At 43.4% G+C, this 12,647-nt stretch overlaps 1 protein-coding gene across 7 annotated transcripts in view; it reads right to left on the bottom strand.

Annotated features, from left to right (window-relative positions):
* Window positions 1-12,647, bottom strand: part of SFXN5 (sideroflexin 5) — a 182,651-nt gene that overhangs the window by 66,024 nt on the left and 103,980 nt on the right. The gene's annotated exons all lie outside the window — the stretch shown is intronic.

Consider the following 12,647-nt stretch of genomic DNA (forward strand, 5'->3'; position numbering starts at 1 on the left):
CATTTTCCACCAACATTTAGCCTCCACATCCAAGTCCACTCCCGTTGTGCGGCTCAGACCTGGCCTCAGAGAGCTGCCCTCTGCTGAAATTCATGCCTGATTAGGTCTTCGCGCTGGAATTCTTTGGAAATAACTTCCTTCCTCATTAGTCTTGACTACTGTAACCTTGCCTTGTTCTCAGTTCCACTCCGAATGCTGCTGCTAGCCTCAGCCGACTGGCTTGTGGCTCTGGCCATATCACCCCTTTGTGGAGTCCCTTTTCCAGTGCGTCAAACACAAACTTCACATTTTTACCAATAAGGCCCTTCACTATATAACCCTGCTCAATATGTCAGCAACTTTATCTTAGCAAGTTGTCAACTTTGCTTTGCAATGCTGGCTTTCCCCATCTGTTAGTCCATTTCTCCCCAAGCACCTTCGTCCTATCTCCCACCCCAGGCCTCATGCAGTGGAAAAATTTCCCATCTTATCCTCTTTCAAACCCTTCCTTCACTCACCTCTGTCACGGCGCCCACAAAACCAGACCTGCGGACAATGACTAGATAGCAGAGTTTATTACTTATACCAATATGCCTCTTCTACTATTATCTTGTCCCGACTTGTCTGTCTCATTCACCTGTAGAAAGCTCTCTGGGATGGGAATGATGGCCCAGATCTTCAAAGGTATTTAGGTTTCATTGATTTCAAAGAAAGTTAGGAGCCTAAATACCTTTGAGGATCTGGGCCTGTCTTTTTATTACATGGGCCAGATCCTCTGCTGGTGTAAATCAGCAGAACTCCACTGACTTCAAGGGAGCTAAGCTGATTTACACCAGCTGAGGACCTGCCCCCTCCCCAATTTCTGTACAACACACAGCAGTGAGGCCCTGATGGGTACACCTGGGCTCTACGAACAAACAGGAACAACTAGTCAATCTGATCATAGCTAAGAGAATGGGATCAGGCAAAGGACAGCAAAACAGTCTGGCTTTGCAGCACTATTCATTTGATGAGCTCCTTCCAAAGGCGTGTTTCGGCAGCTCTTGAAGGGTTATAATGTTTACTAACTAAAGTCAATTCATTTAGTATAACCAACTTTTATTTTTTTTTCTAGTGGCAGGTGGGCGTGCCCTGGTGCAATGAAAGCTGATTTGTGTCAACACACGCTGCTTACACTCCAGAATAGGAGGGAAACTGCATGCATGTGCACACATTTAAGGAGCTGGAGTACTGGTTGGGATTACAGCGCCCAGTCATGGGGCAGGAGGCCTGAGAACACTCGTGTTGTGTGAGGCAACACAATGAAGGCACTGGGGTATCTCTCACTTTAGGATGATTAGTTATTATGGGGAAGTGGACCTCCAGAGAGAACCAAATCTCTCCTTCCCTCCCAGCCACAACACACACACACACACGCTCTGCTAGCTACTTCCAAGCTCTAAGCATTCTGCAACTTCTCGGGTCAGGAGTTCCCCTTCTGCCCTGTATATTTATGAGTCTCAGGGTTTTCAGGATCGTTTACAATTATGCTATTTAACTTGGCTTTCAGCTTTGAGACTCATCTAGGACGGAGGAGGCATGACAGGAGGACTGAGGCCAAGGCCCCATGCTTCCAGGTCAAATGGAAGGAGAAGTGGAGGGAGAGGGGGTAGAAAGCAGTTTCTAGACACAGAGTTTTGCTCATAAATCTTCTCCCTCTTTGTTTCCAGGCAGGGGGAGCCATAATGCCAACTACCGCTAACCGTCCCATGTCATAATAGGAAAGAAGAGAGACTTAGAATCTAAGTTTTATTTCCTTTCTGATACTAGGGTGACCAGATAGCAGGTGGGAAAAATCAGGACAAAGGGTTGAGGGTAATAGGCGCCCATATAAGAAAAACCCTGAATATCGGGACTGTCCCTATAAAATCAGGACATCTGGTCACCCTACCTACTACATACATTACAAACAAGCCACTGTTATATGCTGGCGAGATTCTAAACATAACCATGCTCATCCCACCCCTGAAGTCCTCGGCTGGGCAACACCCCCATTAACTTGAATGGAGTTAGCCTGTTCCACTTGGCAGGGCTCCAGAATAGATGAAAGGAGCCTTGGGCTCTGTCCCTGGTTCTGCCACTGACTTGCCGTATGACTTTGGGCAAGTGACATCGCTTCTGTATACCTTAGTTTCTCCCTCCGTGAAACGGAGACACTGATACTCTCCCAGCTTCATAAAGTGCTTTAAGATCAGGCTTGACATACATAGGTGAGATAGGGTGGCTGCCTGCGTTGTACCGGTTCTGTGGATAAACAGGCACAGTCTCCAGGGTGATAAACTGAGCACCCTTCACCAGCACTAAATGTATATGAAAGTATTTTAAAAGTGAAAATCCAACGTTTGTGGATTACCAGGTACACAGTGCAAGAAGCAAAGGTGGGAAAAGTGTCTGCTCATTCTGTAAAAGCAAACCAAATCTGCCTTATTGCTATGAGATCGATCTAAGGTACTTCTATGGCCCCTGTAGCACGTGAACCCCTCAATCATCTTTATAGTATTTAGGGAATCTGGACCAGATTCAAACAGAGATTCTGATCTGACAGGATTTTCCCTAATTCTGAACAAGTTCCTATCTGTCAATTACTTTGTTGACAATCTTTCATAATATTTAGCCCTTTATATTTTCAAAGTACTGGTCAAATACGAAGATCTGAGCTGATCATCCATCAGATGCCTTGTCCCTCACAATATGTTCTAACTACTTACAATAAACAGTCTGTTCCACCTTGAATTGTGCTGTGACACTCAGAGTACCTTTCCCAGACCTGAAAAAGAGTTCTGTGTGGCTTGTTGCTCTCACTAACAGAAAGTTGGTCCAATAAAAGATATTACTTCACCTACAATGCCTCTCTGAATTTATATGTATTTCACATTTACCTGGGAGTTGAAAGTCTTTATACATGGAGAATATGTCCTTTTGTACTGCCTAAAAGGAGTTGTTTAAAGAGATTAAATAAAAACAGAAAAACACCCTCGGGGAATTCCTATCTGGGTTAAAAACAAAAACCCAAACCAAAAAAACCCCCCGCAACTTGGCCATAAATCTTGAAACTTTAAAGGCTTCTTTTTAGGTGAAAAAATCCCGCACAGCATTAGTGCCACTCCAGCGAGCAGAAATAAAATTCCTGAGCTGACTCACAATATATGCCAGCAGCATTAAAGTGCTGTTCCACTCTGAAAGGCGACTAAGTAAACAATGGTATTGTGGGGATCACTGTCTCATACTAATTTCTCTATCAAATCTCAGAGTTTTGGGTGGGTGCCCTCCAGTATGAAGTTCAAATAAGACCCAGATCTAGATCAAATCAATCAGTGGGCTCAATATACAAATAAAAAGACATTTTTTGCTAACCGTCAGCCCTGCAAACTCACCCTGGGGTCTCGAGGGCTGGCATAGGGGAGTCTTTCCATTGACTTTAGTGGGCTTTGGATCAGGCCCTCGGAGGCCAAACTGGTTTCTATCCTTTTTGAACAACCTCACTGCCCCCGTATAACTGATTGGCACTTAGGCCTGAACTCAGCTAAACATTTAAACGTGTGCTTAATTTGAGCCCTTAGTAGAGAATTCTGCTGATGAAGCACAAGAAGGAATAGAATACCACTCCCTCTCCCTTAGCTGTGCTGACTCCACAGGCTACACAGGAACAAAAAGCTTTAACTTCTTACATTTGCCGCTGTAGTAACCACGTATGGCTGATCCATGTAGGTCACAGTTCTCATCTTCACAGATCAAGCTCATCTGTCGAATGGGCCCAAATTTTGGGGGAGTTTGAATTCAAATCCAAGCTAAACCAGAGTCCACATCTCAGGCCAGTTGCTACTTTCCTTTTCAGACTGCATTTCTTCGCCCACTTAAACACCAAACCCAAATGGATTTTTTAGGCAACATTTCTTTCTACTAAGACAATACTTCAGAGAGGGAAACAGAGAGCAAAACATGGAAAACGCTACAAAAGGGCTCAAATTCAGACTTGGTGTAAATGCGAGCAGCTCTGCATACTATGGTGGAGTTACAGACATTTACTTCAGAGATGAATTTGGATTCTTTTCTCTATTTTTAAATAAATGCCTTATAACCCACACATCCCAAAATTCTACCCCACACATGCATGTAATATATCGCTAGTTATTTCATTATCATCAAGGTAAAGGGCAGGAAAGCAGAGTTTGTGGCTGGGCTGGTACATTTTCATAACCATTCTGCAAAGCTGTTTAAAACATTATTTTTGTTTCTTTTAATAAAAGGTTCCTGGAGTCTCTGGAACCCAGCTCTCTCTTTCCACGTTCCATAGCCCGATGAAGTTACACCTGGGATGAATTTGGACCATTGGGCTGAGTTTCTTTTCAGCACCACTCTATGGGCCAGTGATCTGTTCCAGTTCTCTCTTGAAAATGCTAAACTGGAAACAGTGAGATTCAAGAACTTCCCATTCAACTTTTGCAAGAGAGAGGAAGAAGACTGAGGCTGTAAATGGCTATTGAAAGAAAAACCTGATATATACATTGCAGGGTTGGGGGAGGAAGGGAGAGTGGAAGTTCAAAATTGCTTCTGTGGGGGACACAAGACACACTGTGATATGCATCAGAGGGGTAGCCGTGTTAGTCTGGATCTGTAAAAGCAGCCACAGGATTCTTTGCTGCTTTTACTGTGATATGCACTAGCAGAGATCTCCACGAGGATGACTGATCTTTAGTAAACTTGGGGGCATGTTTTTCCTGTAATAACAAGTGGATTAAATTTGCAAACAGCTGCTCACAGGAGGAGACAAGAGTTATATTTTCCCAGCCTGGGAACTCCCTGAGGGCAACAGGATCCCTCCAGGATCAAACAATATGATACTGCTAGGAATCTAACAGGGTTCCCTGGTTTGTTATTTATTTCACTCATGCCAAGTTTTGTGACAAGCCCATTTCCTAACCAGCCCCATCTCTTGAAGACAGTGATTCTATCAATAAATGTAGTATGCAGTATGCAGTCAATCCATCGGCACAGTGCAGCGGAGAGCAGGAGTGGGACTGGGGTTTCCTTCTCAGCTCTAATACAGGTTCTCTGACCTTGAGCAAGGCACTTAACCTCTCTGTGACTCAGCTTCCCCATTTGTAAAATGAGAATGACGGACTCTATTTCATGTCATGCAGACCATGAAGAGTTCTGGCTGGGGCATGAGCCAATCAATGCACTCCTAGAGTGGAAGTGTACATAGGCAGATGTATTTGTTCATTCTATCCCTATGCACCCAAGGAGTAGAATGTGCAATTCCATTTCCTGTGACATTGCCCTGATTGTCTATATTGTCAGTTGTTTACAGCCCAGTACAGATTTTGCCCTTTTCCTAACACAGCGGCAGCTGGGGTGCTTGTGTTGTTTTCAAATAAAGTATTTGTTTGCACAATTGAATGTGTGTTGGGAAACAAAAAGACAGAGAAAATTCAAATCAAAGCATTTATCAAGTCAGACTGACAAGAGATAAATTGATATGTATAGAACAGGTGAATCACAACTCCACATAAGAGCATTTCCCCTGTCTAGCGAGAATGTGGGCACGCAGGGCATCACTTACTTCCCTCGCTTCCCTGGACTCAACCCCTGTGACTTTCTGGTTGACTGTACTGGGTCTGTAAACCAGTATAGTCTTTGACTCACTCCTGGTGAAAGCACTTCCCTTGTCCTCACATCTGCTGTGCAGTGCACAGCAGGCTCTGACAACACAAATGGCATTACATGCATTGACATCCAAATGGTTTGTAGACAGCACCAACAATTTAGTCAGTCAAAGTCATATTCCACCACCTTCCTGCAACTGTTCAGTGTGTAATTAAACCTTCTTCTGCCAGATGCTCTCACATCAGGGTACAGCTTCATGAGCCAGGCAGTAGAGGATAACACAGGTCCCCTAAAGTAACAGTGGACAGCGCTGATAACCATGTTGTTGGGAGGGAAGAAAGTCCTTCCTTGTCTAAATTTGAAAACACCCTGGAATTTTTCTCTGGAATACCCTGGTGTCACGCACTCTGAGGTACGTCCCATGTTGATGTACATGAATCTCCTTCTGTGGTCAATCAAGGTCTGCAAAATGAATAAGTAGTATCCTTTCCAGTTGATGTATTCATGTGAACCTTGTGGGGGGCAGACAATGGACATGGACATATGTGCCATCCATGGCTCCGGGACAGTCCTGGAGCCCCATTCTCCCACAGCCAATAATTATTTTGGGGATATTAGTAATCCTTACCACTTATCGACAAACCACAACAATAACTGGGTCACAAGTCTCTACCACCATAGCACTGACAGCTGACTTGCCAACACCAAACTGGCTAGCCACTGATCTGCAGCAGTCTAAGAATAGGCAGCTTCCAGATGGCAATAACAACCTGCTTCTGGAGTGGTACGGACAGCTTCATACGCATGATCTGGGGCTGAAGGACCAGGGCAAGCTCCTCACACAGCTCCATAAAGGAGGTCTGTCTCTTGCAGAAAATTTAGAGTCACAGCTGATCACCTCAGGTCTGCAGGACGATGTAGTTTCACCGCTTGATATTTGTGGTCCTGTTCCAGAACTGCCAGTCAGCACGGTGAGATTCCACAGCTATTAAAACCTGTCTCAGCTGTTTCCACTGCTCCTTCTCTGCATGCCTCCTGCATGATCTCCTTAGCAAGGCCTGCCACCATCTTCTGAAGGCAACAAGCCACTGCCTAAATTTCCTCCACTGCATCTCATGCCTTGCATTGGGTCTGGCGTCCCAGAAACGAGAGCTGCATTAATGCTGACAGCTAGAACGGGTTATTGGCTGGATCCATGCTTGCTACCAGTTGGAACACAGGCTGTGAACAGCAGTGTGGAGTATGCCTATCTGGAAGTGCTTATATTTACTGTGTTGTTGAGCTCAGACTTCTGCACAGGGACCCAGGAAAGACAGGTAAGTTTTCCCACAATACACTGCAGAACGATTCACAGAATGACATAGTTTAGTGGAGTACTAAAACACAGGGGATATCCCCCCAGCAATTCTAGTGCCTAACCTGAGTTACTGCAGAACCAGCGTGGACATGATTACACAGGTGTGATTTGAGTGTGGCTTAACTGCTGGACATTCACACTCTTAGTCTGCTATAATTCCCATACCTGGTTACCTAGAACCAGGTAAACTGCAGTGAAGACATACCCAGTGATTCTGGCCAAACTCTTAATTCCTCGACCGAGGGTGTGAAGTGTACTACTCTACACAGGATAGTGGCTGCCTTCCACCCTAGAAGTGGATGCATTTTACTGAAGTTCCATCACTCTTGAAAGAGGCTAAGGATGGTAGCAAGAGTAATTCATTTTTCTGACAAAAGAAGTTCCACATAAACACCCTGAGAAAAGCAACATAGCTCAGATGCCTGGCTGGTGTAAATCAGCACAGCCCCCAGTGAAATCAAAGGACCAGATCCGCAGCTGGCAAAAATCAGAGTATTTCCATTGAAGTCAATGGTCCAGACCCCCAGCTGGTGTAAGATGGCGCAGCCCTATTGACATTAGTGGATCTATGCCAATTTGCATCAGCTCAGCATCTGGCCCCATGTCTTCACAAGGTTAAATCTAGCTCATTTCTCAAGGCTGGTAGTGAAAGTTAATACAAAGACAGATCTTTAATTAAACAGTTTACCCAGGTCTCCAACCCAATAAGTTCCAGGTCTCAAAACAACCAAACAGCAATTAGTGGGAGGCTTCCTGATGTCCTGGCACAAAATTAAGCATGACAGTACACAAATAAAATAAGAACTAGAGAATTAATTAAGGGCTAAACAAATTAATTAGGGTCCCCAATCAATTCTGACGCCAGCTTAACCTCTTTTTCCTAACACCTCTGTGTAAAAATAGAACCACCTGGTGGCAGAGATTTTGTAACATGCAACTCTGATCCAAACCTGGTCTGAGACGTAGCTCTGAAATCTACTCACAATCTTTAATGCCATTTTGAAGCCAAATAAAAAAGGATGGTTAAAATAAAATTTCCCACTAAATACATATCCGAAACAAAAAGAACGGCATGACCATCAGGGTAAGGATTTTCATGACAAATAATTATGTTAACGGTTCTACAGCATTTTTCACCCCTATATCTCAAAGTGCCTTTTAAAAGCAAGGGGGTATCATCACTCCCATTTTGCAGATGGGGAAAACTGAGACCTAAAGCAGTCAAGTGGTCTGCCCAAGAGTACACAGGGAGCCAGTGGTAGACAACAGACCTTTTAACAACAGTTTCCCAATGTTCCCATTAGCACTCTGCTTGTGAATGGAAATTACAATTCGCTATGCAATCTCCCAGCATTATGTGGGCTCTGCACATGGGGACCACTGCAAGAGGTGAAGGAGATTGCATAGGATCTATTTATGTGCACACTGAATGAAGCAGACCTCTGCAGACCCTGTTTTGTTTAGGGACTGACCCAAAGGCCATTGAAGTTAATGGAAAAGTTCTGGAGCCCAGATCCTCAAAGATATTTAGGTGTCTAACTTCCGCTGAAAGCAATGGTGGTTAGGCTCACATCCTCATAGGTATTTTGGTGCCTAACTCCCACTGACTTCAGAGGGAGTTAGGCACCTAAATACCCTTGAGGATCTGGGCCTAACTGACTTCAATGGGCTTTGAATGAGGCTCTGAATGAAAAGATTATGCAGGACACAGCATTTAACTGCTGTCTACCAAATAATTCCAGGAGATCATATTGGTTTTTAATTTTTATATATATTTAAAGTAAACCTAGGACACACTACAAATAACGATGTTAAAGCAAATAAAGAACGGAACACTTAAAGTCAGGAAATGCCAAAGTTGAGATTAGCCATACAAACTCAACTCTACCCCTCTGGGGTGTGCTGTACGATACAATCTAATTACATGGTTACATGCTATTTTTCCTGCAGGACCTCCACCTCACTCACAGTACAGGCTGGCTGGTGAATTGACTAGGGCTTGTTCAATCACTGCAGCTGAACAGTGTGCAAGGGATGAAAAAGGGAGCACACCCTGCACAGTCAGGATAACCGCTAACTGTTGAACAGCTTCCTCATTCACTGCACACCGTCTGACCTGCACACTCAATGAGCACCGAGTGCTTCACTTTCCAACTTTGACATCCTATTCCTGTGAGCATGTATTTATCTTGCATGGAGACACACATACACGGTTTGGGAGGATGACACTACAGTGCCAGAGGAAAGCAGCATTGTTTGCTGATTAGATCAGAGAACTTTGAGGCAGAAGACCAAGCTTCTGCTCCCAGTTCTGCTGCCACTGATCCACTGTGTGACCTCTCCGTGACTCAGTTTCCTCATCTGTAAAAAAAGGATCATGATCACTTTTGCAAAAAGCTTTGAGATATTTGGAGAAAGATGATGCATATGTACTAAACATTAATAAGGAGTGTAATATATGTTAGTCTACATAACACTTCCCTTTGGGCAGCCCGGTTAAACAAGACATGCTGGCTGATGTCAGAGGAGGCAAGTTAATATGTTCTTTGGATCAGAACTAGAGCTGATTAGGAAGTTTTAGATGAAACTTTTTTCATTAGAACCGAAACATTTTGTGGAATCATTATCATTTTTGATGAAAATGTCATTGAGAAAGAGAGAGAGCCCCCACCCCAGAAGAGCCAAGGGCCTGCTGGTGAAAGCACTCGTTTGGGATGTTCCAACTCATCTCAATGTAAGTCAGTAAAAGATCACATACCTTGTGCAATACTATGCAGTATTTACTTCCACCCTCATCCTGGTGGACATCACAGCCTGATGAAGCTGCAGCCAGTCCAGGTACAACAGCGCTTTCTTCTCTTATCATTTAACAAGAACTAACAGGAAGTGTGATCACAACCTGCAGAGAAACTATCTTGCCTACTTCAGGTGTCCTGTACAAGCTTAGAGGTCTATTGGATTCATCACATGTGGATACAACAGACTTATGCACACCCAGATACCAAAGTGGCCAGAGAGGCCTTCTTTGGCTGGCCAGGAGGCTATGACCTTATCTCTCAGACACAAACATGGCTATTCATGCTTTGTCACATCAAACTAGATTACTGCAACATGTTCTACCCTCAAGTGACCAAAGAGGACACCTGAAAATTGCATGTGATCCAACACATAGGCAACTATCTTTTTATGTGGAGCAGACAGACAAGAGTGTACACCACTACCCCGATATAAAGCGATCCGATATAACACGAATTCGGATATAACGCGGTAAAGCAGCACTCCGGGGGGGGCCCCTCCAGTGGATCAAAGCAAGTTTGATATAACGCGGTTTCAACTATAATGCACTAAGATTTTTTGGCTCCAGAGGACAGCATTATATTGGGATAGAGGTTTATAAGATCATTGCTTTGTGCTCTGCATTAGCTAACAATTCAATTCCATATCTTGCACATGCAAGTCCTATCATTTGCACAAAGAAGTGACTGTGCACAAAAGCTGTGTGTGCAAGTAACTTGCACGTACAAAGCTGGTGTACACAAATGGAGCCTGGGCAGGGCGGATTGCCCTTTAGAAGTATGGCTTTATGTGTTTCACACTGAGCAAACTAGGCAAAGGCAAAAGTGAAATCTTACCAGCCACTATGGCCCAGATCCTCAAAGATATTTAGGCACTTAACTCACATTGAGATCAATGAGAGTTAGGAACCTAAATACCTTTGAGGATCTGGGCTGCTGTGCTTACTTTGCAGTGGTCTGAAGGAGTGATGAAAATTCTTTGAATCAGTCAGAGCAGAATCAAGCTTGGGCAAAAAATTTTTAAAATGAACTGAGCCCTGAAGAGTTAGCACTTTAAAGTTTCACAACAGAAATAGAAAAAGGTTCATTAAATGTGTGGAATTGCTTTAATAATCATTATCCAAGTAAGAAATGGCTTATGACTGGTGATTAGTCCTTTAAAATACTCAGGCATAATTTTTTACCCAAGTGATCTAGAAAACGTGGCCATGTAAGACTGATCTGAGGAATGATACCATACATTCAACACTTTTGTTCTACGGTCGGTGGGTCTCAGAGCATAGAATATTTAAACGATCTACTGTATAATGGTTTCAATTTGCACCCCAAAAACTCACAGTTACGGGTAAAGCTGTAACAATTATTCACATAAAATTCTGGGCTTCTTCAGAAGCAGCTCTTATAAGTCTGCATTTTTGCAGGAAAAATATTTTTATTCGTTTTTATTGTAAAAAAATGGTTGTATTGCTGGTTTAAGGACTTGATTCTGTTTCTGATTCAAACCGTACATCACTAAATATCTTAAAAATCAAATGCTTTTGGATTCAGAATTTCTATGTTCAATCAATATTTATTATTATTTCAACTGCCTTACAACGGAAACCGCACTTAGATTAATGACTGTCCAGTTTCAATGTAGCTTTTGTAAACAGCTTTGCTATGAATTCCTGTGCTGGAATGCTGCTTTGTCATTTCCTACAGCAATTCTCAATGATTCATACAAGACCTCCCTCTGCCTTCTATAGCAATAGTGCACTAGGGGGAACTCTATTCTTCTCATTTGCCAGTGCAGGAGGAGCATTACTGATATGGAAATCTGTGATGCAAGAGAACGATCTGACTCAAGTACTGCTCAGTAAGTAGCGGGTAAGGCTATGTACAGTAAATTCAGCCAACTGTACTCATAACCCCGGCGTGTTCACTTTCCACAATCATTCAAGCTTCACTAGCAGGATCACTTGTGGAAGTGAACATTGCGACTGCATACTCAAATAGCAGCCGGTAGCTAAGTGTGAATTGTATATTTGATTTCAAAATGTGCAGTTCCTGACCAAGCTGCTGACCAAGAATCATTCACTTAAAGAAATCAGTGGGTTTTGAATAATGAATACATTAAATTGTTTTAGTGTTGTATGTATATTATTGTAGCCGTGATGGCCCTGGGATATTAGCGAGACAAAGTGGGAGAGGTAATATATTTTATTGGATCGAAAAACAACCCCCCAACCTCTCCAAGCTCATCATCAGAAGCAAGCTCCCCACAGACCAGGACACACCAACTCAAAGCAGCACCAGACCCTGCCAGAACAACAGATGCAAAATCTGCAGCCATGTCTCCACTGTTACAATGATCAACACCCCCGTCCCCCCCACACCTTTCAAGATCCATGGCTCCTACACACATGCCTATCCCAACATGTGGTGTACCTCATTCAGTGCACTAAAAGCCCTAATAACAACTACATGGGTGAAATCAGATAGACAGTCTCAAATGAACTCACACAGGAAAATGATAAAAGGCAAAACCACTGTCACCTGTGGGTGGACATTTTCACAAAGCAATCCCTCCATATCTGGCCTCTCAGTCCTCAGCCTCAGAAGAAACCTGCACACCTTTAAAAGATGAGCCTGGGAGCTTAAATTCGTAACTTTGCTAGACACTAAAAATTGTGACCTGAACAGAGACACTGGATTTATGGTTTATTACAACAACCTGTAACCCACTAACAACCCTTTTGGTCCTATGACTGCAGAGGTGTTGACAGGGCATTTCCCTTGAATGATCCAGAATATGTGCTAATTCCTTATGCTAAACACTCTGTTCCACCTTGATTTAGCTATGACACTCCCAGTACCTTTCCCAGACCTGA

This window comes from Gopherus evgoodei, chromosome 5 (genome assembly GCF_007399415.2).
Source record: "Gopherus evgoodei ecotype Sinaloan lineage chromosome 5, rGopEvg1_v1.p, whole genome shotgun sequence".
Taxonomy (NCBI): domain Eukaryota; kingdom Metazoa; phylum Chordata; order Testudines; family Testudinidae; genus Gopherus; species Gopherus evgoodei.